This window comes from Hemitrygon akajei, chromosome 8 (assembly GCF_048418815.1).
Source record: "Hemitrygon akajei chromosome 8, sHemAka1.3, whole genome shotgun sequence".
NCBI lineage: Eukaryota > Metazoa > Chordata > Chondrichthyes > Myliobatiformes > Dasyatidae > Hemitrygon > Hemitrygon akajei.
Window position 1 is genome coordinate 156,205,088 of NC_133131.1, and position 22,762 is coordinate 156,227,849.

A 22,762-nucleotide genomic window follows, 5' to 3' on the forward strand; every position below is an offset into this window, starting at 1 on the left:
GTTCAGCAAAGTGACCGCAGTAAGGAAAAAACTTCTCCAGTGCCTATTAGTCTTAGTCTGGAGGGATCTGAAGCGCCTACCAGACAGAAGCAGATCAAACAGTCCGTGCGCAGGATGGGAGGAGTCCTTTATGATGTTCCCCGCCCTCTTCTTCAACCTGGAAGAGTACAGGTCCACAATAGAGGGCAGGGAGGCTCCAATGATGCGCTCGGCAGTCCTCACTGTGAGCTGTAGTCTGGTTCTATCCTGCTTGGTGGCGGCTCCAAACCACACAATGATGGAGGTGCACAGGACAGACTCAATGACTGCAGTGTAGAACTGCAGCAGCAATTCCTGAGGCAGACCGTATTTCCTCAAGAGCCGCAGGAAATACATCCGCTGCTGGGCCTTCTTCAGGATGGAGCTGATGTTCTGCTCCCACTTCAGATCCTGAGAGATGGTGGTTCCCAGGAACCTGAAGTTCTCCTCGGTGGACACAGGGCTGCTGAGGACTGTGAGGGGAGACATAGCGGGGGGATGTCTCCTGAAATCCACTATCATCTCCTTTGTCTTGAGCGTGTTCAGCTCCAGATTGTTCCGGAATAATGGAAGGGAAATGCAGACAGCAAAGATGTAACATGCAGATAGTCAATTAAAGGGGATTGTAGACAGCTAAGGAACAACATGTAGACCATCAATGGAAAGGAAATATGGACAGAGTCAAAGGAAGGGAATTGTAGGGGTCGTCCATGTATGGGAAATGCAGACAGACAAAGAAACGTACTTCTAGACAGGCAATGAAACCGAAATGTAGATGGAGTCAATGGAAGAAAAATGTAGAAAGAGACAATGAGAAGGGAAGAATATTCTTTTCTTGACATAGAGCATGGTGTAGGTCGTCTGGCCCATTGAGCTTCCCTGCTCAACAATATCCCAAATTAATCTCAGCCTAATCACTAGACGATTCATAACTCTGGTTACTGGTACTGGTACTGGTTTCCTAACCAATATATCTCTATATCTCCAAACCCATTCCACTAAAAAACTTCAAGTCCTGTGGCGATGGGCGAGTGGCGAAGCAGCAGGTGTGGATACACTGGAAGCTGTCGTCACAAACCTGCACATAGGCAGCTCAGGGCATTGGGTCGTTCTCCGCTGGAATGAAGCAGCAGTGGAGCTCGGCAGCCCCCTGGGTGTCTGAGCAGTCCTCTTTAGGAATCGCTCTGCTCGCCTCCATGGAGGAAGGGGCTAGAAAAGGTGCCTCAAACATACCCTGCTTCATCTTACCCTGGCCAACACACCGCAGCTGGCGGGGATCCCACTCAGCGGTCGAACTACAAAGAAGATGAAAGTGAAGGTGCTTAATCTTGGCACGTGGAACGTGCAAACTCTGCTTGACATCACCAAGGCTGTCAGACCAGAAAGAAGAACAGCACTGGTCACCAAAGAACTAGCCCGCTATAATGTGGACATTGCAGCACTCAGCGAAACACGCCTAGCAGACAAGGGCCAGCTTACAGAACGTGGTGGTGGGTACACCTTCTTCTGGAGCGGTCGCAGCAGCACTGAACGACGAGAGGCTGGCGTTGGATTTGCCATCCGCTCCCACCTCGCTCGTAAACTTGCCAAGCTTCCAGAGGGCATCAATGATCACCTGATGACACTTCGGCTCCCACTTGGCAATAAGAGGAGTGCAACGCTGATCAGCGCATACGCCCCAACGATGACCAACCCAGATGACATCAAAGATAAGTTCTATGAAGAACTTGACGCCCTCATAGCAGCAGTCCCACAGTCAGAGAAGCTTGTTGTCCTCGGGGACTTTAACGCCAGAGTGAGGACAGATTACCAGACCTGGGAAGGGATTTTTGGAAGAAATGGTATTGGCAAGTGTAACAGCAATGGCCTGCTGCTCCTTAAGACATGTGCTACGCATGACCTTGTCATCACCAACACCCTATTCCGCCTCCCTACCTGTAACATGCCATCTTGGATGCATCCACGCTCTAGACACTGGCATCTGATCGACTTTGTCATCACCAGAAAGAGGGACTGGCAAGACGTGAGAGTGACAAAGGCCATGTGTGGTGCCGACTGTTGGACGGATCATCGACTCATAGTGTCCAAGTTTAAACTTCGCATCCTGCCTGTGAGAAGACCCCAAGGTCAGAAGACTGCAAAGAGGCTCAATGTCTCCAAGCTGAAGAGCAGCGTATTTGCAGAAGAATTTCATGAAGACCTAGATAGCAGGCTGCTTGACATACCCAGGATGACCACATCAGCATTGAACAGCAGTGGACGGCTTTCAGAGATGCAGTCTACTCTACCGCTCTCGAACACCTCGGACCAGCAATCCGTAGACATCAAGACTGGTTCGATGAGAATGACGAGGAGATACAGGCACTGTTGTCAGAGAAACACCAATTGTTCAGAGCGCACCAGAACGATCCCACTTCACAAGCAAAGATAGATGCCTTCGCCAGTGCAAGACGGAAAGTGCAGAAGAAACTCTGTGAGATGCAGGATGTCTGTTTCAGCAATAAGGCCGATGAGATCCAGGGCTACGCAGACAGTCAAGACACCAAGCGTTTCTACGACGCTTTGAAGGCTACGTATGGACCTCAGTCCTCTAGCTCCTCCCTCCTCCTCAGTGCAGATGGGACTTGGCTGCTGACAGAGAAAAAGCAGATTTTGGAGAGATGGGCTGAACACTTCAACCAGGTCCTCAACCGCCCTGCCGAAATCAATGATGAGGCCATTGCTCGCCTATCTCAGGTGGAGATCAACCGGGACCTTGACAAACTCCCCACAGAAGAAGAATTCAGAAAAGCCATCAGGCAACTTTCTTGTAACAAAGCACCAGGATCGGATGCAATCCCTGCTGAAGTCTACAAAGCAGGAGGCCCATTCATGATGCAGAAGCTGACTGAGCTCTTCCAGTCTATGTGGAACAAAGGAAAGGTTCCGCAACAGTTGAAAGATGCCAGTATAGTCCACATCAACCAGAGGAAAGGCAACCGCCAGTCTTGTGACAATCGCTGAGGCATCTCCCTCCTGTCCATAGCTGGGAAGATCTTGGCTCGCATCCTGCTTAATTGCCTTCTCCAACACCTTGGGCAAGATCTCCTCTCAGAAAGCCAGTGTGGCTTCCGTGCAGAGAGTGGAACTGTCGACATGATATTTGCTGCACGCCAACTCCAGGAGAAATGTCAAGAGCAGTACAGTGACCTCTTCATGACCTTTGTCGATCTGACCAAGGCATTTGATACGGTCAGCAGAGATGGCTTATGGAAGATAATGGAGAAGTTTGGCTGCCCTAGCAGGTTCATCACGATTGTTCGGCAGTTCCACGATGGCATAATGGTGAAAGTTTTGGATGATGGTGACGAGTCAGAAGCCTTCCCAGTGACGAACGGTATGAAGCAAGGATGCGTTCTCACCCCTGCACTCTTTAGCATGGTCTTCTCTGCTATGCTGAATGATACCTTCCGCGATTGTCAGGATGGTATACACGTCAGATACAGGACTGGCGGTGGGCTATTCAACCCCCGGCGTCTACAGGCTGTTACAAAGGTAAAGGAGACCGTCGTCAGAGACTTCTTATTCGCTGATAATTGCGCCCTCAACACCAGCACAGAGCAGAAGATGCAGCGAGAAATGGACTGCCTCTCGCGAGCCTGTGACAACTTCGGACTTACAATCAGCACCAAAAAGACCGAAGTTATGTACCAGCCTGCACCCAGAAAGCCCTACCAGGAACCACACATCACAGTAAAGGGGCAGAGGCTACTGGCAGTCGACAGCTTTACTTATCTGGGCAGTACTCTATCACGAGTGGTGAACATAGAAGCAGAGATCAGCAACAGAATTGCCAAAGCCAGTGCCACCTTTGGGAGACTCCGTGAGAATGTATGGGAGTGGAGAGGACTCAGCCTTATCACCAAGCTGAAGGTCTACCGAGCAGTGGTTCTCACCACCCTCCTCTATGCCAGCGAGACCTGGACTGTCTACAGCAGACACGCTAAACAGCTCAACCACTTCCACTTGAACTGCCTCCACAGACACGTACGATGGCAGGACAAAGTCCCAGACATGGAGGTCCTGGAGCGGGCTAGCACCCACAGCGTCTACACCCTCCTACAGAAAGCCCAAGCCAGATGGGCTGGCCATGTCGTCAGGATGTCTGACAGACGACTACCAAACAGCTGCTGTATGGAGAGCTGAGCCAGGGCAAGTGCTCAGTTGGAGGCCAGAAGAAACGTTTCAAAGACTGCCTCAAAGTGTCCCTCAAAGACCTCAACATCAATCCCAGTAGCTGGGAATCGCTTGCTCTGGACCGCCCAACCTGGTGGAGCAGGACCACTAAAGGAGCGCATGCAGCAAAAATCAGACGCACTGCAGAGGCTCGGAGGAAACGCGCCGTGCGCAAGGCTCGAGCTACCTCCACTTCCACTGCAGCACCTACCCTCATGTGTCCCACATGTGGGCGAGCTTTCAGGGCCCGGATTGGCCTCAGCAGTCACCTCCGGACCCACACTCACAAACCCTCCACCTGACAGAAGTCGTGATCGTCTTCGACTCCGAAAGACGAACAACAACAACAATCTCTATGTAGGCAGGCAATAGTAGACAAAAAATGGAAGGGAAATTTAGACAGAGTGGGAGTGAAATGCAGACAGCCAAAGGAGGGAAAATGCAAACAGAGTCACTGGAAGGGAACTGTAGACAGTCAATAAAATGGAAAAGTAGACAGTCAGTGGAAGGGAAATGCAGACAGACAATGGGAGAGAATATAAACAGTGAAAGAAAATTAAATCTTGAAGTCCAATTAATGGCATGTAGACTGTTAATGACAGAGAAATGGAAGGGAAATGTATTCAGGGTCAAAGGAAGGGAATTATAGAAAGTGCCAGTGGAAGGGGGAAGTAGACAGTAAACGGAAGAGAAATGTAGACAGACAGTGGAAGTGAAATGTAGACCGTCAATGGAAGGGAAATGCATACAGTCAGCAGAATGGACATGAAGACAGTGAAATGAAGGCAGAGTCAATCAAAGGGAAATGTAACAGTTATTGGAAGGGAGATGTAGACAATCAGTGGAAGTGAAATGCAGGCAAGGTAATGGTAGGGTAATGTAGACAGTCAATGGAAGGAAAACATTGCCACTAAGAGGAAGTTAAATGTAGACAGTCAGTGAAAGGGAAGTGAAGACAGTTTATGGAACAGACATGTAGACAGACAATGGAATGGAAATGTAGATAGTCATGTGAACAATATGTAGACAGTGAACGGAAGGGCAATCTAGACAGGGTGAAAGTAAGTGATACGGAGAGAGTCAATGGAAAGAAAAAGTAACAGGCAATTGAAGGGAAATGAGGCTGTGTTCAATGAAAAGTTATTGCAGGCAGTCATTGAGAGGGAAAATTGGCAGTTAATGGAAGTTGACAGTCAGTGGAAGTGAAATATAGACAGTCAATGGAAGGGAAACATAGACACTCATTGCAAAGTAAATGCAATCTAGCAGTGGGTGCTAGATGTAGACAATTAATTGAAGAGAAATTCAGTCAGTCAAATTAACGACATGTAGACTGTTAACAGATGAGAAATACAAACAGAATCGATGGAGGGGAAATGTACACAGGATCAAAAGAAGGGAATTATAGAAAGCTTCAATGCAAGGGGGAAGTTGACAGAAAATGGAAGAGAAATGTAGACTAACAGTGGAAGCAACATATATACCATAAAGGAAGGAAAATGTAGACAGTCAGTGGAATGGACATGAAAACAGGAAAATGTAGGCAGAGTTAATCGAAGGGAAATGTAATAATTAGTGAAAGGGATATGTAGACAATCAGTAGAAGCTATATGCAGACAATCAATGGCAGGGAAATGTAAACAGTCAGTGGAAGGGAAATGTTGACACACAGAGAAAGCTAAATGTAGACAGTAAATGAAGGCAAGTGAAGACAGTTTATTGAACAGACATGTAGACCGTCAATGGAAGAGAAAATTTAAAAGTCAATGGAAAGGAAATGCATACAGTTAAAGGAATGACATGTAGATAGTCAAGGGAGGGAAACATAGAGTAAATAGAAGAGAAATGTAAAAGGTTTCAATGTTATTGAAATGTAGGCAGAGTTAATGGAAGGGAAATGTAGACAGACTGAAAGTAAGTGAAATACAGAGAGAATCAATGGAAGGGAAAAGTAGCATATGCAATTGAAAGGAAATGATGCTGTGTTAATGAAAAGTTATTGCAGGCAGAGTCATTGGAAAGGAAAATTGGCAGTTAATGGAAGGCAATGGTTGAAAGTTAGTGGAAGGGAAATGTCGGCATGCAATGCAAAGTAAGTGTAGACAGTGGGAGCAAAATGTAGAAAATCAATGGTAGGGAAATGTAGACTGTCAAATGAATGATGTGCAGAGAGTGAACGGAAGGGAAATGTAGATAAAGTCAATGGAAGAGAAATGCAGACAGAGTCAATGGAAGTGAAATATTGACAGTTTCCAGGGAAAGGAAATGTAGATAGATTCATTGAAAGGGAAATCTAGAGACACAATGGAAGGCAAAATGTAGACAGGTGATTGGAAGGAAAAGTAAAAAGTGGAAACAAAGTACAGACACTGAAAGGAGATGCATGTAGACAGTCAACAGAAAGGAAATAGAGACAGTCAATGGGAGGAAACATAGATGGACAATGGAACTGAAATGCAGACAATCACTAGAAGCAAATGCAGACACTCAATGGAATTGTATGTAGACAGTCAGGAAATGTAGACAGGTAATGGAAGGGAAATGATGGACATTGTCACTGGAATGGAAATGTAGACAGATTCAAGGGTAGGGAAATCTAAACAGAGTCAATTGTGAGTCAAAAGTGAAAGTCAAAGAAGTGAAATGTATACAGACAATGGAAAGCAAAATGTAGGCAGTCAAAGGGACAACATGTAGGCTGTCAATGGAAGGAAGCACAGACATAGTCAATGGTAGGAAAATGCTGGCAGAGTTCATAGAAGGGATGTGTAGGCAGTTTATGGAAGGTGGATGTCGGCAGTCAGTGAAACAAAAATATAGTCAGTGAATGGAAGGGAAAAGTAAACATACAATGGAAGGGAAATGTAAACAGGCAGTTGGAGCGAAATGTAAAGACACAAGGGAAGTGAAATGCAAACAGTCAAAGGAACGATGAATAGAATGCCAAACGAAGAGAAATGTAAACAGAGTCAATGGAAGGGAAATGCAGACAAAGTGACTGGAAGGGAAATGTAGACAGTCAAAGGAACAAAATGTAGACAGAGTCAGTCAGTCAGTGGAAGGAATTGCAGACAGATTCAAGGGAAGAGAAATGTAGACAGAATCAATAGAAAGGAAATGTAGACAGTCATTGGCAGGGAAATATAGACAGTCATTGGTAGGCAAAATGTACACTGTCAAATAAATGACATGTAGACAGTCAACGGAATTAAACTATGGACAGAGTAAAAGGAAGGAAAATGTAGACAGTGTCAATGGACAGGAAATGTAGCAGGGTTAATGGAAGTGAATTTGATGCAGAATAATAGAAGGAAAATGTAGACAGATAATGGATGTAGAGAGTCGATGGAAGGGAAATGTAGATGGTCAATGGAAGGCAAAGTCTTGACAGTCAATGGATGGGAAATCCAGACAGTTAAAGGAAAGATATGTAGATAGCCAACGGGAGGGAAATGTAGACATTATCAGTGGAAGGGAAATATAGACTGGGTAAATGGAAGGGAAAAGCAGGCAGTTAATGGAAGGGAGAGGTGTTGCAATGAACAAGGTAAACCCAAATGCAGGACACAGGCACGGAGATTGAGTTAGGATGCAGACGTGGACGTGAGCATTGAACGGCAAACAGGAGGGAGTGCAGGAAAGCTGGAGGCAGGCAGAAGTTATCTTGACACAGCGTAGAAAGGGAAGCGGCAGCCAAAACTTTCCTTAGCACAGACAGACGGACTTACACAGGTAAACCTCGGTACTGGAGTAAACTTGGACTCCTTATCTTGACACAGAGAGACTGAGTTTCACAGGTAAACCTTAGAACTGGAGTTGAACTTAGAAAACTTAACTTGACTTGGAGAGACTGAGTTGCACAAGTTAATCTCAGTACTGAAGCAAAACTTAGAACACGCAATCCTAAGTGGCCGGGAAACATTAATTACCACACTGGCAAAACCAACAATCTGGCAACTAGTGGGTGCAAAGCCAGGGTTCTTATACTGTAGGTCTTGATGAAAACCAGGTGTGTCACCATCAAAGGAAATCAGGAGAAAATGGGGAATTTACGATTGGGATTGTGACAGTAGTCTCCCCTCAAGGGAGCCTCCAGGCAAACCACCAGGCTTATCCAGATTGTCTTGATGGAACTGGAAGCGAAATGTAGACCATCAATGGAAGGGAAATGCATACAGTCAGCAGAATGGACATGAAGACAGTGAAATGAAGGCAGAGTCAATCAAAGGGAAATGTAACAGTTAATGGAAGGGAGATGAAAACAATCAGTGGCAGTGAAATGCAGGCAAGCCATGGCAGGGAAACGTAGACAGTCAATGGAAGGAAAACATTGACACTAAGAGGAAGCTAAATGTAGACAGTCAATGAAAGGGAAGTGAGGACAGTTTACGGAACAGACATGTAGACAGACAATGAAGGGAATGTTAAACAGTCAATGGAATGGAAATGCAGATAGTCATAGGAACAATTTGTAGATAGCGAATGGAAGGGAAATGTAGACAGGGTGAAAGTAAGTGATACGGAGAGCGTCAATGGAAAGAAAAAGTAACAGGCAATTGAAGGGAAATGAGGCTGTGTTCAATGAAAAGTTATTGCAGGTAGAGTCATTGGGAGGGAAAATTGGCAGTTAATGGAAGTTGACAGTCAGTGGAAGTGAAATATAGACAGTCAATGGAAGGGAAACAGACACTCAATGCAAAGTAAATGTAGACAGGCAATGGATGCTAAATGTAGACAATTAATTGAAGGGAAATGCAGTCAGTCAAATTAATGACATGTAGACTGATAATTGATGAGAAATGCAAACAGAATCAATGGAAGGGAAATCTACATGGGCTCAAAAGAAGGGAATTATAGAAAGTTTCAATGCAAGGGGGAAGTTGACAATAAATGGAAGAGAAATATAGACTGACAGTGGAAGCGGAATATAGACCATAATGGAAGGAAAATGTAGACAGTCATTGGAACGGACATGAAAACAGGAAAATGGAGGCAGAGTCAATCAAAGAGAAATGTAACAATTAGTGAAAGGGATATGTAGACAATCAGTAGAAGCAATACGCAAACAATCAATGGCAGGAAAATGTAAACAGTCAACGGAAGGGAATTCCTGATGAAGGGTCTCAGCCCGAAACGTCGACAGTGCTTTTCCCTATAGATGCTGCCTGGCCTGCTGCATTCCACCAGCATTTTGTGTGTGTTGCTTTAATGGAAGGGAATTGTTGACACACAGAGGAAGCTAAATGTAGACAATAAATGAAAGGGAAGTTAAGACAGTTTATTGAACGGACAGGGAGACCATCAATGGAAGAAAAAATTTAAAAGTCAATGGAAAGGAAATACAGACAGTCAAAGGAATGACATGCAGGTAGTCAAGGAAAGGAAACATAGACAGAGTTGTTATTATCCAGCAACAATGAATGTAGAATTGAGACAGGATTTTACAATCCTTTACAAATAAAACATTTATTAAACACTGCTCAAAAAAACCCAAAAGTAAACAAACAACCATCTTAACTGGAAGTCGGCTGCTATACGGCAGCTCGAACAGTGCTTAAAATGAGAAATGCGAAAGTTCTTTATAAGTAGTATTGCAAAAGTCCAGAATGTTTTACAGTCAGTTAGGAGAGACTTTCCTTGAAGTAATAAATTCTCTTTCATGACGTTACTGCCGATCCCAGCCGAAGTATGCCTTGCCCGAAGGATTTATGATTAAGGAAAATAAAACGACTTAAAGGCACTGACCTTTCGTTGGCGAAACCTTGCTCCAGTTCTTTCTGCTCTTTAGCAGGGACTATCTTGGATTCAGGTTACTAATTCCTTCCGAATGAAGATCAAATAAGGTCAAACCTATTTTAGCACAAACAACTCCAACTTTCCTCGATATTTTGGGTTTTCCGAACTTCGTTAATTCTGCATTCTCCGACTGGACTTTAACTGGTAGTGATTTTCAGAACTGCCGGCACAATGGTTCTTACAGTGAGAATTAAAGCTCTACTTTAAAAATGAAACTGCATCATAAAGTCAAATACGCAGCAGAACGGAGTCACTGATGAATTAAACTATGAACTAACCTATGTCACAGGGATGCATGCTCCTTTTATACCCTGTTGGGAAAAACCCATCACATGACCTCTCACTGGTGGGAAAATTTCATCGCTCCACCATCACAAGACCAGTACATCATGCCCAGCAGATCCTCAATTACATCATGGTCACATGACAGTCACAAGATACCCACGGGTACGTAACACCCCCCTCCAACAAAAAAATTTGGTCATGAAAATTTTTTTAAGGATTAACTATTTACAAAAAAAACAAATGTATAAAATTTACAACATACACAGAATACATAGGATTATCATACAGCATCTTACAACTTACTATACAGTAGGAGTGTTACAAATGTTAAAATATCACTCCATAAAAAAAACTACATTGTACATTCAACATCGAGATAGACAATCAGCAATCACATTATCTTTGCCTTTAACATGAGTTATCAAAATATTGTACTCCTGTAACATTAAACCTTTGTTACTAAATTGGAGTTTGATGTATTTCCTTAACCATTTTCCTTAACCAAGCCCAGACCTACAACATAACTAAGGTAAGTCACAGTGGCATGACCAAATTCACTTCCAGCTAAGTTAATAGTTAAGTTAGCTTTTGAAAGCCTTTCAAATAGTTTCTCCACCACAGTATTATGTGCGTCCCAAGTATCATTTCCTGTAACTAAATCGTCAATATAAGCATCTGTATCTTTTAATCCCTGAATCACAGAGTTAATCATCCATTGGAAAGTACCTGGGACATTCTTCATCCCAAATGGAAGCACATTATATTCATATAACCCAGATGCAGTTACAAATGCAGAAATCTCTCTACCTCTATCCATTAATGGAACACCCTTTCAATAAATCAATTTTTGTAAGGAACTTTACTTTTCCAACTTTATCTAAACAACCATCTACTCTAGGAATTGGATATACATGTGTTTTTGTTATAGCATTCACCTTCCTGTAGTCTGTACAAAACCTAATACTACCGTCTGACTTAGGCACCATAACACAAGGTGAACTCCAATTCGAGTTTGAAGGTCTAATAATATTATTCTCTAGCATATATTTAATTTCTTTCTCAACAAGTTCACATTTTTCCATGTTCATCCTATATGGATGTTTTATGGGTTTGGCACCTCCAACATCTACATCGTGTGAAGCTACTGTGGTTCTTCTAGGCACATCTGGAAATAAATCTTTATATTTAAAAGTTATTTGCTTCATCTGCTGCTTCTGCTCTGGCTGTAAATGTGCTAATTACTCATCAATATTTTCCAGAATTGTTGAGTTAGGTAATCTGACAGAAACAATGCTGGGTTTAGAATGAGTTTCAGATAAATCATCCATTATGTTCCGAGTAAGATCAGACTCATTATTATTGACCACAACAGTCATAGTAGCAGACTGTTTCTCATAATACTGTTTTATCATATTTATATGGCAAAGTTGTGTTGGCCTTCTATGATCTGGAACTTTTAATCACGTAATCCACGTCATTAATTTTAGACATAATTTCGTTGGGACCAAGAAAATCAGCTTGTAAAGGAGTCGTTTGCACTGGGAAAAGAACCAGCACCTTATCTCCAGGCTTAAATGTCCTCATCCTAGCTTCTTTATCATACCAGGTTTTCATTTTCTCCTGAGCAGATTTTAAATTTTCCCTGGCTAAACTACAAGCTTTATGTAAACTGTCTTTAAATTATAAAACATAGTCCAACAAATTAGTGTCTACCTCTCCAAATTGGTCTCCAAATTTGAGGAAGGACATTCTTGCTATTGAGGGAGTGCAGCGTAGGTTCACAAGGTTAATTCCTGGAATGGCGGGACTGTCATATGTTGAAAGATTGGAGCGAGTGGGCTTGTATACACTGGAATTTAGAAGGATGAGAGGGGATCTGATTGAAACATATAAGATTATTAAGGGATTGGACACACTGGAGGCAGGAAGCATGTTCCAGCTGATAGGTGAGTCCAGAACTAGAGGCCACAGTTTAAGAATAAGGGGTAGGCCATTTAGAACAGAGATGCAGAAAAACTTTTTCACCCAGAGAGTGGTGGATATGTGGAATGATCTGCCCCAGAAGGCAGTGGAGGCCAAGTCTCTGGATGCATTCAAGAGAGAGTTAGATAGAGCTCTTATAGATAGTGGGGTCAAGGGATATGGGGAGAGGGCAGGAATGAGGTACTGATTGTGTATGATCAGCCATGATCACAGTGAATGGCGGTGCTGGCTAGGAGGGCCTACTCCTGCACCTACTGTCTATTGTCTATTATCATATTTATATGGCAAAGTTGTGTTGGCCTTCTATGATCTGGAGCTTTTAATCATGTAATCCACATCATTAATTTTAGACATAATTTCATAGGGACCAGGAAAATCAGCTTGTAAAGGAGTCGTTTGCACTGGGAAAAGAACCAGCACCTTATCTCCAGGCTTAAATGTCCTCATCCTAGCTTCTTTATTATACCAAGTTTTCATTTTCTCCTGAGCCAATTTTAAATTTCCCCTCGCTAAACTACAAGTTTTATGTAATCTGCTTTAAGTTTTAAAACATAGTTCAACAAATTAGTGTGTACCTCTTTATTAATCCATTGTTCTTTTAATAAGGCCAAAGGTCCTCTAACTCTATGCCCAAATACAAGTTGAAATGGACTGAAACCTAATGATCCTGTACCGACTCCCTTACTGCAAATAGAAGTATATACCCTCATCCCAATCATTTTCATTTTCCACACAATACATCCTAATCATAGTCTTGAGGGTAAAATGAAACCTCTCCAAAGCTCCTTGCGATTCTGGATGGTATGCAGATGAATTAATTTGCTTATCTCCCAATTTATAAACTATCCAGACGTAAAATTACTGCCTTGATCAGATTGTAGTTCCTTAGGCAACCCAAAATAAGTACAGAATTTTATAAGAGCCTTTATTACAGTTTTAGTTGTTATATTCCTAAGTGTTACTACCTCTGGAAACCTAGACGCAGTGCACATAATAGTCAACAAGTACTGATAACCAGTTTTTGTTTTTGGTAGTGGAGCTACACAATCTGTAATAATTTTGGAAAATGGTTCACCGAATTCTGGAATAGGTTGCAGTAGGGCCACTGGAATAACTTGATTAGGTTTACCCACAATTTGGCAAGTATGACATGTTTCGCAAAACGTTGCCACATCTTTTCTCAAACCAGACCAGTAAAAATATTTTAAAATCTTGTCCACAGTTTTCCTCACCCCTTGATGTCCACCCAAGGGCAAACTATGGGCTAAAGATAAAACCTCATTTCGATAAATTTTAGGAATAACTACCTGGTGAACAATATTGCATTCATCGCTTGCAGGAATTGCAGGTGATCTCCACTTCCTCATCAACACTCCTTTCTCAAAATAATATCCTACTGGCACCTCATCAAGTTCACTATCGAGAAGAGCTTGTTCTCTCCTCATTACTAATTCCTTCCGAATGAAGATCAAATATGGTCAAACCTACTTTAGCACAAACAACTCCAACTTTCCTCGATATTTCGGGTTTTCCGAACTTCATTAATTCTGCACTCTCCGACTGGACTTTAACTGGTAGTGATTTTCAGAACTGCCGGCACAATGGTTCTTACAGTGAGAATTAAAGCTCTACTTAAAAAATGAAACTGCATCATAAAGTCAAATACGCAGCAGAACGGAGTCACTGATGAATTAAACTATGAACTAACCTATGTCACAGGGATGCATGCTCCTTTTATACCCTGTTGGAAAACAACCATCACATGACCTCTCACTGGTGGGAAAATTTCATCGCTCCACCATCACAAGACCATTACATCATGCCCAGCAGAGCCTCAATTACATCATGGTCACATGACAGTCACAAGATACCCACGGGTACGTAACACCCCCCTCCAACAAAAAAATTTGGTCATGAAAATTTTTTTAAGGATTAACTATTTACAAAAAAAACAAATGTATAAAATTTACAACATACACAGAATACATAGGATTATCATACAGCATCTTACAACTTACTATACAGTAGGAGTGTTACAAATGTTAAAATATCACTCCATAAAAAAAACTACATTGTACATTCAACATCCAGATAGACAATCAGCAATCACATTATCTTTGCCTTTAACATGAGTTATCAAAATATTGTACTCCTGTAACATTAAACCTTTGTTACTAAATTGGAGTTTGATGTATTTCCTTAACCATTTTCCTTAACCAAGCCCAGACCTACAACATAACTAAGGTAAGTCACAGTGGCATGACCAAATTCACTTCCAGCTAAGTTAATAGTTAAGTTAGCTTTTGAAAGCCTTTCAAATAGTTTCTCCACCACAGTATTATGTGCATCCCAAGTATCATTTCCTGTAACTAAATCGTCAATATAAGCATCTGTATCTTTTAATCCCTGAATCACAGAGTTATTCGTCCATTGGAAAGTACCTGGGACATTCTTCATCCCAAATGGAAGCACATTATATTCATATAACCCAGATGGAGTTACAAATGCAGAAATCTCTCTACCTCTATCCGTTAATGGAACACACCAGTACCCTTTCAATAAATCAATTTTTGTAAGGAACTTTACTTTTCCAACTTTATCTACACAGCCATCTACTCTAGGAATTGGATATACATGTGTTTTTGTTATAGCATTCACCTTCCTGTAGTCTGTACAAAACCTAATACTACCGTCTGACTTAGGCACCATAACACAAGGTGAACTCCAATTCGAGTTTGAAGGTCTAATAATATTATTCTCTAGCATATATTTAATTTCTTTCTCAACAAGTTCACATTTTTCCAATTTCATCCTATATGGATGTTTTATGGGTTGGCACCTCCAACATCTACATTGTGTGAAGTTACTGTGGTTCTTCTAGGCACATCTGGAAATAAATCTTTATATTTAAAAATTATTTGCTTCACCTGCTGCTTCTGCTCTGGCTGTAAATGTGCTAATTACTCATCAATATTTTCCAGAATTGTTGAGTTAGGTAATCTGACAGAAACAATGCTGGGTTTAAAACGAGTTTCAGATGAATCACCCGTTATGTTCCGAGTAAGATCAGACTCATTATTATTGACCACAACAGTCATAGTAGCAGACTGTTTCTCATAATACTGTTTTATCATATTTATATGGCAAAGTTGTGTTGGCCTTCTATGATCTGGAACTTTTAATCACGTAATCCACATCATTAATTTTAGACATAATTTCACAGGGACCATGAAAATCAGCTTGTAAAGGAGTCGTTTGCACTGGGAAAAGAACCAGCACCTTATCTCCAGGCTTAAATGTCCTCATCCTAGCTTCTTTATCATACCAGGTTTTCATTTTCTCCTGAGCAGATTTTAAATTTCCCCTCGCTAAACTACAAGTTTTATGTAATCTGTCTTTAAATTATAAAACATAGTCCAACAAATCAGTGTGTACCTCTCCAAATTGGTCTCCAAATTTGAGGAAGGACATTCTTGCTATTGAGGGAGTGCAGCTTAGGTTCACAAGGTTAATTCCCGGAATGGCGGGACTGTCATATATTGAAAGATTGGAGCGAGTGGGCTTGTATACACTGGAATTTAGAAGGATGAGAGGGGATCTGATTGAAACATATAAGATTATTAAGGGATTGGACACACTGGAGGCAGGAAGCATGTTCCAGCTGATGGGTGAGTCCAGAACTAGAGGCCACAGTTTAAGAATAAGGGATAGGCCATTTAGAACAGAGATGCGGAAAAAAATTTTCACCCTGAGAGTGGTGGATATGTGGAATGCTCTGCCCCAAAAGGCAGTGGAGACCAAGTCTCTGGATGCATTCAAGAGAGAGTTAGATAGAGCTCTTATAGATAGTGGGGTCAAGGGATATGGGGAGAGGGCAGAAACGAGATACTGATTGTGTATGATCAGCCATGATCACAGTGAATGGCGGTGCTGGCTAGAAGGGCCGAATGGCCTACTCCTGCACCTACTGTCTATTGTCTCTTTATTAATCCATTGTTCTTTTAATGAGGCCAAAGGTCCTCTAACTCTATGCCCAAATACAAGTTGAAATGGACTGAAACCTAATGATCCTGTACCGACTCCCTTACTGCAAATAGAAGTAAGTATATACCCTCATCCCAATCATTTTCATTTTCCACACAATATATCCTAATCATAGTCTTGAGGGTAGAATGAAACCTCTCCAAAGCTCCTTGTGATTCTGGATGGTATGCAGATGAATTAATTTGCTTATTTCCCAATTTATAAACTATCCAGACGTAAAATTACTGCCTTGATCAGATTGTAGTTCCTTAGGCAACCCAAAATAAGTACAGAATTTTATAAGAGCCTTTATTACAGTTTTAGTTGTTATATTCCTAAGTGTTACTGCCTCTGGAAACCTAGACACAGTGCACATAATAGTCAGCAAGTACTGATAACCAGTTTTTGTTTTTGGTAATGGAGCTACACAATCTATAATAATTTTGGAAAATGGTTCACCGAATGCTGGAATAGGTTGCAGTGGGGCCACTGGAATAACTTGATTAGGTTTACCCACAATTTGGCAAGTATGACATGTTCCGCAAAACGTTGCCACATCTTTTCTCAAACCAGGCCAGTAAAAATATTTTAAAATCTTGTCCACAGTTTTCCTCACCCCTTGATGTCCACCCAAGGGCAAACTATGGGCTAAAGATAAAACCTTATTTCTATAAATTTTAGGAATAACTACCTGGTGAACAATATTGCATTCATCGCTTGCAGGAATTGTAGGTGATCTCCACTTCCACATCAACACTCCTTTCTCAAAATAATATCCTACTGGCACTTCATCAATTTCACTATCCAGAAGAGCTTGGCCTCTTAATTTGATCATCTCTGGGTCTCTGCTCTGCTATCATCTCCTTCCGAGACAGAGACAAATCTTCATGGTCAGACTTACTCCAAGAATCTTGTTCAAACAATGAAGGTAAGAAAGTTTCTGACACATTCTCAAAATTTGAATCCTGAGTCGAACAGTCATGGGTAACAACCTCATTCTGCACATCGAGCTTTTTAGCCATAGCTCGAGTTACAACACAGGAGGAATCTGTGTTAGAATCCAGACTTTCTCTGACTGTAGTTCCTCTGACTTTATTGTCAAATGCACTTCAGGAAAAACTTGTCCACCTGCCAAGTCATTACCTAACAATAAAGAAATATCCCTCACAGGCAAACTAGGTTGTAGTCCTACTTTAACAAGTCCTGTAACTAACCCTGACTTTAAATTTACTCTATGTAAATGTACAGGCATAAGGGCACTCCCCAATACCTCATATACAATTTATCTCACCAGTGTCAGACTCATCATTAAACTTTAACACACTGACTAACATCAGTGACTGAGATGCTGCAGTATCCCTACAGGTTTTTTTATTGGCACCAGAGTAGATCCTTCTTTCAAGATACAAATCCTTCAGTTATAAAATAATCACATCCCTTCTGAACTTGGTCAGACTCTAACAAAGCTTCATTTGTGTTCATTAAATCCTGTGGATTTACAGGTGTTTCAGTATGTTGCACACAAGCATCTGGGACTGCTTCCTTCTTCTTTTTCAATCGGAAACAGTTAGCTATTATGTGACCAGGTTTCTTACAATAATTACAAATGGGACCAAACTGTCTTTCCTTCACAGGTTTTCCTTCCTCCCTACCTTTCTCACTAACTTCTGATTTAGTTTCTGGTTTACCTTGATTCTCTGTATTATTTTTCCTTTTAAAAGTTCTGCCCTGAGGAAATTTATCCTTGTGGATTAAAGTACTCATCAGCTAATTTAGCAGAGTCCTGCAATGTAGCAGTGTCTCTCTCATTTAAGTATGTCCTTACTTCATCAGGGATGTTCCTTTTAAATTCTTCCATTAAAATCAGCTCTTTGAATTTATTATAGTCCCCATTTACATTTTTAGAGGAAATCCATCTCTCAAAACACAAAGCTTTATCGTAGGCAAATTCCACATAAGTCTTTTCCACAGATTTCTTCAAATTTCTGAATCTTTCTCTATATGCTTCCGGAACTAGCTCATACGCCTTTAATATGTGCAGTTTCACAGTATCATAATCAAGTGCTTGCTCAGCAGTTAAAGCTGTATAAACTTGTTGTGCTTCGACTTTAATTACACTCTGTAACAACACTGACCATTTCTCTTTCAGCTACTCTGAAATCAGTGCAACAATTTCAAAATGTTGAAAATATTTCTCTACTTCCGTTTCACTAAATGGAGGGACCAATTTAATTTCCTGACTAACAACAAATGTTTTTCTAGAACCAGAGGACTGATTCTCAGACCTTAATTCCACCATTGCAAGTTCAAATTCCCTCTTTTTATTTTCAGCTTCTAATCGACTTAGATCCAAGTTAGCTTCCAATTGTTTCTGTTTTAATTCAGCTTCTGTTCTAAGTTTTTCTAATGATACTTGTTCCAAGTGTAACTGAATCACTGCTTTACTCACAGGGAACTTATCTAAAATTGATACATCAAACAGACCCGAATCTATATAGTCTTCTGGGATTTTTCTCTGAATTACAAGCTTTATCGTAATCTTCAAAATACCTTTAAGTTCAAGCCCACTAGCAATCTCAAATACATCACTTTTTTTCGCCTTCGCTAATAACTCTGGATCTGGCGATGCCAGGAAGTCGCCAATATTGATTGTTGTCGAATACCACTCACAAGCCAATCAAACAAAAGAATCGGGTATTCCCCTTTTCCAAAACACCGATCAATAATTAAACAAGCATTTAAACTCAAAATTGGTACATCCCACGAGCCCCCAATTGTTACAATATGGCAACAATGAATATAGAATTGAGACAGGTTTTTTATAACAAATAAAACATTTATTAAACACTGCTCAAAAAAAACCCAAAAGTAAATAAACGACTAACTTAACTGGAAGTCGGCTGCTATACGGCAGCACGAACAGTTCTTAAAATGAGAAATGCGAACAGTTCTTTAAAAGTAGTATTGCAAAAGTCCAAAATGATTTACAGTCAGTTAGGAGAGACTTTCATTGAAGTAATAAATTCTCTTTTGTGATGTTACTGCTGATACCAACCTAAGTATGCCCTGCCTGAAGGATTTACGAAGGAGGAAAATAAAATGGCTTAAAGGCACTGTCCTTTCCTTGGCGAAACCTTGCTCCAGTCCTTTCTGCTCTTTAGCAGGGACTATCTTGGATTCAGGTTACTAATTCCTTCCGAATGGAGATCAAATAAGGTCAAACCTGTTTTACCGCCGACAACACCAACTTTCCTCAATCTTTTGGGTTTTCCGAACTTCGATAATTCTTCACTCTCCGACTGGACTTTAACTGGCAGTAATGTTCAGAACTGCTGGTACAACGGTTCTTACAGTAGAAATTAAAACTCCACTTTTAAAACAAAACTGCATCATAAAATCAAATACGCAGCAGAATGGAGTCACTGACGAATTAAACCATGAAATGACCTACGTCACAGGGATGTGGGCTCCTTTTATACCCTGTTGAAAAAAAACATCACATGACCTCTCACTGGCGGGAAAATTACATCACTCCACCATCACAAGACCGTTACATCATGCCCAGCTGAGCCTCAATTACATCATGGTCATGTGACAGTCACAAAATACCCACAGGTACATAACAGAGTAAATAGAAGAGAAATGTAAAAAATGTCAATGGAACAGAAATGTAGGCAGAGTTAATGGTAGGGAAATGTAGACAGACTGAAACTAAGTGAAATACAGAGAGAGTCAATGGAATGGAAAATTAGCATATGCAATTGAAGGGAAATGGTGCTGTGTTAATGAAAAATTATTGCAGGCAGAGTTATTGGAAAGAAAAATTGGCAATGGAAGTTCATGGAAGGCAATGGTCGAAAGTTAGTGGAAGTGAAATGTAAACAGTCAATGGAAGGGAAATGTAGGCACGCAATGCAAAGTAAGTGTAGACAGAGGGAGCAAAATGTAGAAGATCAGTGGAAGGGAAATGCAGGCAGTCAAATGAACGACATGCAGAGAATGAATGGAAGGGAAATATAGATAGAATCAATGGAAGAGAAATGTAGACAGTGATAGAAAGGAAATGTAAATAGTGGAAACAAAGTACAGACACTGAAAGGAGAAGCATGCAGACAGTCAACGGAAAGGAAATGGAGACAGACAATGGGAGGAAACGTAGACGGGCAGTGGAATTGAAATGTAGACAATCACTAGAAGCAAATGCAAACAGTCAATGTAACTGTATGTAGACAGTCAACATAAAGGAAATGTAGACAGAGTTAATGGAAGGGAAATGATAGACATAGTCAATGGAATGGAAATGTAGACAGGTTCAAGGGTACAGAAATCTAAAGGGACAAGTTGAGGTGGTCGCGTCTCTGGCACTGAGATTGGGCCCTCAGCTCAGAAAGGAAGGAGGGAAAAGAAGAGAGCAGTAGTGGTAGGGCATTCGATAGTTAGGGGGACAGATAGGAGGTTCTGTAGGAGAGATTGAGAATCTCAGATGGTCTGTTGCCTCCCTGGTGCCAGGGTCCGTGATATCTCAGATCGAGTTCTTGGAGGGTGAGCAGCCAGATGTCGTGGTCCATGTTGGGACCAATGACATGGATACGAAGAAGGAGAAGGTCCTGCAAAGAGAGTTTAGGGAGTTAGGTGCAAAGTTGAAGGACAGGACCTCCAGGGTTGTAATCTCAGGATTGCTACCCATACCACGTGCTAGTGAGGCTAGAAATAGGAAGATAATGGAGCTAAATACGTGGCTAAGGAGATGGTGCAGGAGGGAGGGCTTCAGGTTTCTGGACAATTGGGCTTTGTTCCAGGGAAGGTGGGACAGTTTGCACCTGAAATGGAAGGGGACTAATATCCTTGCGGGTAGGTTAGCTAGTGCTGCTCCGGGGGGTTTAAACTAGATTTGCAGGGGGAGGGGAACCAGAGTGTTAGAGCAGATAGTGAGGTGGAGGAGGATAAAGGTCATGAGAGGACTGCTTGTGTGGACAGAAATCAAAGGTTTGTGTGCGATAGAAATGTTCTCAGGTGCCAAACTGAAGAGACTGCAGAAGAGGCGTCTGGCTCTCAAATAGAGAAAGATAGGAGACAGCGTGTGAGGGAGGTTAGGCAGGTGATAGAGAAGGGACGCGCTCAGACCGAAGGTTTGAGATGTATCTATTTTAACGCAAGGAGTGTTGTGAACAAAGCAGATGAGCTTAGAGCATAGATCAGTACTTGGAAATATGATGTGGTGGCTATTACAGAGACTTAGATGGCTCAGGGACAGGAATGGTTACTTCAAGTGCCAGGTTTTAGATGTTTCAGAAAGGACAGGGAGGGAGGCAAACGAGATGGGGGCCTGGCACTGTTGATCAGATATAGTGTCATGGCTGCAGAAAAGGAGGAAGTCATGGAGGGATTGTCTACGGAGTCTCTGTGGGTGGAGGTTAGGAACAGGAAGGGTTCAATAACTTTACTGGGTGTTTTTTATAGGCCGCCCAATAGTAACAGGGATATCGAGAAGCAGATAGTGAAACAGATCCTGGAAAGCTGTAATAATAACAGAGTTGTCGTGATGGGAGATTTTAATTTCCCAAATATAGATTGCCATCTCCCTAGAGCAAGGGGTTTAGATGAAGTGGAGTTTGTTAGGTGTGTTCAGGAAGGTTTCTTGACACAGTATGTAGATAAGCCTACAAGAGGAGAGGCTGTACTTGATTTGGTATTAGGAAATGAACCTGGTCAGGTGTCAGATCTCTCAGTGGGAGAACATTTTGGAGATAATAATTGATCATAATTCTATCTCCTTTACCATAGCATTGGAGAGAGATAGGAATAGACAAGTTAGAAAAGCGTTTAATTGGAGTAAGGAGAATTATGAGGCTATCAGGCAGGAAATTAGAAGCTTAAATTGGAAACAGATATTCTCTAGGAAAAGTACGGAAGAAATGTGGCAAATATTCAGGGGATATGTGTGTGGAGATCTGCACAGGTATGTTCCAATGAGACAGGGAAGTTATGGTAGGGTGCAGGAACCGTGGTGTACAAAGGCTGTAATTAATCTGCTCAAGAAGAAAAGAAAAGCTTACAAAAGATTCAGAGAGCTAGGTAATGTTAGAGATCTAGAAGATTATAAGGCTGACAGGTAGGAGCTTAAGAAGGAAATTAGGAGAGCCAAAAGGGGCCATGAGAAGGCCATGGTGGGCAGGATTAAGGAAAACCCCAAGGCATTCTACAAGTATGTGAAGAGCAGGAGGATAAGACGTGAAAGAATAGGACATATCAAATGTGATGGTGAGAAAGTATTTATGGAACCAGAGGAAATAGCAGAGGTACTGAATGAATACTTTACTTTGGTATTCACTTTGGTAAAAGTCTCTTGGTGATAATAGTGATGACTTGCAGCAGATCGTAAAGCTTGAGCATGTAGATATTAAGAAAGAAGATGTGCTGGAGCTTTTGGAAAGCATCAAAT